Source organism: Micropterus dolomieu, linkage group LG14, assembly GCF_021292245.1.
Source record: "Micropterus dolomieu isolate WLL.071019.BEF.003 ecotype Adirondacks linkage group LG14, ASM2129224v1, whole genome shotgun sequence".
Lineage (NCBI taxonomy): Eukaryota > Metazoa > Chordata > Actinopteri > Centrarchiformes > Centrarchidae > Micropterus > Micropterus dolomieu.
Window position 1 is genome coordinate 26,973,971 of NC_060163.1, and position 5,691 is coordinate 26,979,661.

The window sequence follows — 5,691 nt, forward strand, 5'->3', positions numbered from 1 at the left end:
ATGCATACGGGAATAAAGTAATAATGAAACTCAGAAAGAATAAATATAGAAAGAGGATTTTATGAAACCGATCACATGACCTCTGAGCTGAACATTACAACATCCAAACTAATTAAAATGCAGTTGATTGTTGATTAAGCTCCAGCTGCAGTCATCTCCCTGTTTTCATCTGCTGTTGATCCAAACTCAACTCGTGCTCCATGTTCACCTGCTCGTCCTGATGAATCCAGTCTGTTTCCACACATTCAGAGGTTGGCTCGTCTAACATGGACTCCCTCTCTCATAGTCAAAGAAAACTGTTAAAGATCCGTAAGGAACAAAGGAGGAGATTTGGAAATCTCACAAGCTACACTATATTGCCAAAAGTGTTGGGACACCTTCCTTTACATGCACATGGAGGTTAATGACATCGCAGGAGTGTGTTCATGGGAATTTTTGACCATTCTTCTAGAAGCTTATTTGTGAGGTCAGGCACTGATGTAGGATGAGAAGGCCTGGCTCACAGTCTGCTCTAATTCATGCCGAAGGAGTTCTATCGGGTTGAGGTCAGCACTCTGTGCAGGCCAGTCAAGTTCTCCACACCAAACTGGCTCATCCGGGTCTTTATGGACCTTTGTTTGTGCACTCAGTCCTGTTGGAACAGGAAGGGGCCGTCCCCAAACTGTTTCCACAAAGTTGGGAGCATGAAACTGTCCTAAGTGTCTTGGTCTGCTGAAGCATCAACAGTTCCTTTCACGGCAGGAATAAATGTGTACCTGAGGATGAATTTTGTGCTTCGCTGCGTCGTGCACTATTTGAATCACTGTTAATCGGATTTGGGAGTCCTTCTAACTCTGCATAATTTCCCTTCAGTGGACATAATGTTAGTGCTGACTGGTTTATATCACAGGACGTTTCGGAAACTGTGTGTTTTGCCATCCTGGTTGTCGCTGAATCATGCCATACTCACCACTCTGCTCCTCTTGACTCATTTTAAATCACTTCTGCTTTCCGCTGGCTGAAACATCCAGTTTATCATTCTGTGTTTAGTTAATGTTTCATCGTTGTTGCATTTTCAACTAAAACAGTAACTGATTCTCGTCATTATGAAAACAGGACAATGTGTGAAAAGTAACTCCTGAATCTGATTAAACAATGATCCGTAGAGTTGTTGATTCATTAGTAAAGTTTAATTTGTTATTTTGGCCTCCTGAGGTGTGGAGCGAGGCCGAAACCGCAGTAATGTGCTCACGCTTCTGCTGCGTTCTGGACTAACAGGAACCGTAAAGAGATGACTGAGTGACAGCGATCTGTTTTTCAAATGTAAAAGCACGGTCAAAGATCCCAGCCAGATTCCACGACGACCGAACACAACAACCTCAGTCTAACTTTCATTAAGACAGAACATTTTAAGACACGGATGAAGGCTGAATTCCATTTAGCTGAACCACTTCCAGGGTCTGCTATTATACATGCGGCCTCACTGGAGAGGCTTGCTGGGACACTAAGGCTCTAATTACATCTGTGTTGTTTGGTTCGGTCGAATCGTTCACGCCCTGACTGTGGATCTTTTTGTGAATCCAGCACTCGGGTACGGACCAAACAGCTGAAGTTCCACACCAACTCTGGTACGGTTCATTTGAGGTGTGAACGAGGCCCGGCCGCGACTGCAGAAAGCCCTGCGCCTTTTATTGTAGTTAAAGTCAGCACGCCACAGTGGGCGCACATCAGAGCACGCTCTCTCCACCGGAACTGCAAGTCTTCCTCTTTGCAAAATGCTTATTACAACATAAAGAAGACATCGTATCACGTGCCGCTCGTTCTGCAAACTGCGACTGAAGCTGAGAAAACAATCAGTAAAAGAACAAAACCTGCACTACAGAAGATCTCCGTGGTTACTTGGCTCGACTGTCACGCTCCAGAATTTCTGTCCAATGAGGGATGATGGTTTTGTTTACAAATTCTGGGTCTCACTGATGCTGGTTCAAGGAAAGGAGTCGCCGGGAGTCAAGCTCATTCTTCATGCAAGGAATCATGGGAGCAGGAATGAGGCCGATACGGTGACGGCGCGACCTGAACATCAGAGCACCTGAGCCGCGTCTGTGTTTGTGTTTTGGGCGGCTCGGGGTGGTCACGCTTCACCGCTGCTGACCTGAGAACAGCCAGGAGGGAGGAGGGACTGTCAACATCGCCGCTGATGGCAGGAAGTGACATCACAGACCTGCAGCGCTGGAAGAGGCTTGAAGTTAAGCCCAAGAACGCACTTCGGCAGTATGTTAACCACCTTACAATTGACCAAATATATAAAATTAAATGAAATCACAATTTATATAGAAAACATGATGGTGTCTGTTCATTGCATCACGGTCTGTGTTAGAAATATTTTAAGTAACATTATTTTTAATATCAGTTGTCTGCGATATCTCAACAGTCCCCGGTTATTTCCAATGCAAATATATAATTTGTTCCTTGATTAAGAAGACAAGTGTATAACTTAAAGGTTAATGTTTTATGTATTTGAGGCCTGAGACTGTTGAGATCTTAGTTTAACTTTTAACTGAAGTTTAAAGAATGTAAATAAGGTTAAAGAAGAAACTTAGAAGCTCAGAACGAATGTAGCTTTTATTAGTCTGTATTTGTGGCCTGTGCAGGTTTACCGACGAAGCTGGCCGAGCCGAGCAGCTGAGCCGTGAAGCAGACGGAGAGGAACTTGAAGTGTCGCAGCTCTTTGCTGCTGTGAGCCTCCACGCTGAAGATCAGCTCCTCCACCTTCTCCTCCTCCTGCTGCTCCGTCTTCTTGGCTCCTCGCCGGCCGGCCGGGCGCTTCGCCGGAGCTGCAGAGGACGGAGACGAGCAGAGTTACGTCTGCTGAAGTCTAAATTCTGCACAAAGACTCTTGTTTATTAGTTATTATTAATCCATCGCAGTTTGAGTGACGTCTTCAAAGTGTGAAACTTTGTACAACATTCAGGACCCAGAGGGACGTTTCAGCAGGAAACAGGAATTAAACTACATTTAAAAGCTGTTACTAAATATTTTTGCCGAGCCACTAATCAACTAATTATTTCAGCACTGAAACAGTTTGGGCTACTGTAGAAACATGGCGGTGCAACAGGGTGACCTCCATGTGAGAGGTGTCTGTGGACAGAAAATGTCTCATTCTAAGGTAATAACAACATTAAGGTCTTTATGCAGCGCTGAGAACATAGTTATGGATCTCATCTTGCATTTCTGTCATTAGATCCTCACAAACACACTGGACCTCGTATGTAACGTAGTTATTTTGACCCAAACCATGAACTTTTCCTAAACCTGACCCAACAGATGTTTCACAACGTTAAGCACTAGTTTTATTTCAGGCTGCGACGTTCTGATCTCTTGAGCTCTGCAGCTGAAGTAGCTGAAATAAATAATAGAAAGGAAGAACATGTCGGTGCACCTCAACACGTTTCTTTCTGTAACTCTTCACGAGGGAGGCCACATGTCTCCGTTTGGTCTCCCACCTTCCAGTCTGACGGTAAAACTCGTCCTCGAACTTTGAAACATCCAGATATTAAAATTCCATCACATAGTCCATAGTGTTGTGGTGGCTTCTGCACATCATGCTTATGATCCAAGAACCCCAACAGAGGCACTGTTGATGCTATGGCCATGGCAGCAAACATCTGTGTTGTTCCTGACTGGAACACGGGAGTTAAAAGTGGCGGAAAACAAACCGGGAGGCGTCACAAGGTAAATTCGGCGACAAGCAAGAGAACAAGTGTAGGCAGATAAGTGTTATTTCCACAAAACAAAAGATTTTAATAAAAGTACGAAATCAAAAACTCTGTCAGCAGCGTCGTGTGTCTGCTTTGCATGACTCATAAGACCCAATCAGAGAGCCGAGCGTCTGCGTCATCGTTTCTAAAGTCCTCCCTTTTCTCCCGTCTTCACTAAAACGGAGTTTTAAAATGAAAAACGGGGTCGGCAGCGTTTTCAAACTTCACTGTTTTAGTCTAAACGGGAGGTGCAAACGTAGCAAAAGGTCTCTGCTTTAAAAGAAAATGCAGCAGTGTGGGCGGAGCCTAAGAACGAAGGTCTTTGTAGTCCCCGAGAACAGGCAGACTGTAGAGAGGCATTTCAGTCAGTGAGTCAGTTCAAGTCGCTCAATGAACTGTAGGTTCATCTCTCTGTTCTTTTTTAGTAAAGGGAACTCTTGTCTATAAAATCATCATCACCTCTTTAGATGAAAACGGCTTACGACTATTGGGAAAGAGAGAGTTATTAAGTTATTCTGTCTAATCGAATTGCTCTTGGAGACAGACAGCCTTGCGTGTGCTCTCATTGTGGGCTAAACGCTTTTAGCAACACATCAGTCGTCTCAGCATCCTTCTTCCGAGCAGCTCACCAACAGAGAAATGTGAGGTGTTTGTGAAACATCATTTCAAGCATCAAATCATCAACTATAGCTAAAGACTCAGACGTGAGGTCACAGTTTGGAAATGCAAATGCCCTCCGTGGAACAGCTGACGTCAGAGAAGTAGAAAAAGAAACAAAACAACAGCGGCAGCGTCCTTGTCCAGATAATATGTTGCAATAAACTGAAAAATAGACCCTCTCTGTCTCTCTCTTCACCGTCCCTATTCCAGATATAATCAAACATTGTTGCATGCTGTCCTTCAGAACTGCGTCCTGTGCAGTGGAATCTATCTGCATGTGTTCAAAAGTGTGTAGAGTGTGTGTGGCATCAAGTGTTTAAACTTAGAGTCTGTTTTGGATCCGTCCGTGTTCCGGTGTCCAGAACAGCTTCTGTAGGTCTTTAATGTTGGATTAGTTCATCATTTTCGTCCCGGTCGTGGAACAACTGACCAGCTCTTTACTCTCACAAGGATCCTGGAGTGGGCTTGGGAGTATGCCCATCCAGTCTACATCTGGAGAAGGCGTATGACCGGGTCCACCGGGAGATACTGTGGGAGGTGCTGCGGGAGTATGGGGTGAGGGGAGCCCTTCTCAGGGCTATAGAGCTGTGTCCGAGTGCTCTGCAGTAAGTCGGACTCTTTCCAGGTGAGGGTTGGCCTTCGCCAGGGCTGCGCTTTGTCACATGGCGAGGAGGGGCTGCGGTCCGGGGGGCTTGGGATCTCGTGACTGCTTTTTGCGGATTATGTGGTCCTGATGGCATCATCGGTCCGTGACCTTCAGCTCTCACTGGATCGGTTTGCAGCCGAGTGCGAAGCGGTTGGGATGAGGATTAGCACCTCTAAATCTGTGGCCATGGTTCTCAGCAGGAAACTGGTGGAGTGCCAACTCCAGGTAGGGAATGAGTCCTTAACCCAAATGAAGGAGTTCAAGTACCTCGGGGTCTTGTTCACGAGTGAGGAGACTGGAGCAGGAGATTGGCCGGAGAATCGGAGCAGCGGGGGCGGTATTGCACTCGCTTTACCGCACCGTTGTGACGAAAAGAGAGCTGAGCCGTAAGGCAAAGCTCTCGATCTACCGGTCCGACCCTCACCTATGGTCGTGAAGGCTGGGTCATGACCGAAAGAACGAGATCGCGGGTACAAGCGGCCGAAATGGGTTTCCTCAGGCGGGTGGCTGGGGTCTCCCTTAGAGAGAGGGTGAGAAGCTCGGCCATCCGCGAGGAGCTCAGAGTAGAGCCGCTGCTCCTTTGCGTTGAAAGGAGCCAGTTGAGGTGGTTTGGGCATCTGGTAAGGATGCCTCCTGGACGCCTCCCTA

At 46.4% G+C, this 5,691-nt stretch overlaps 2 long non-coding RNA genes across 2 annotated transcripts in view; one reads left to right on the plus strand and one right to left on the minus strand.

Annotated features, from left to right (window-relative positions):
- Window positions 1-5,691, plus strand: part of LOC123983393 — a 31,167-nt gene that overhangs the window by 18,286 nt on the left and 7,190 nt on the right. The window lies entirely within an intron of this gene.
- LOC123983392 lies at window positions 2,584-3,852 on the minus strand. Its single transcript, XR_006828181.1, has 2 exons — window positions 3,419-3,852; window positions 2,584-2,813 (listed from the first exon to the last, which is right to left on the minus strand). It is a non-coding gene; the product is annotated as an uncharacterized LOC123983392 (long non-coding RNA).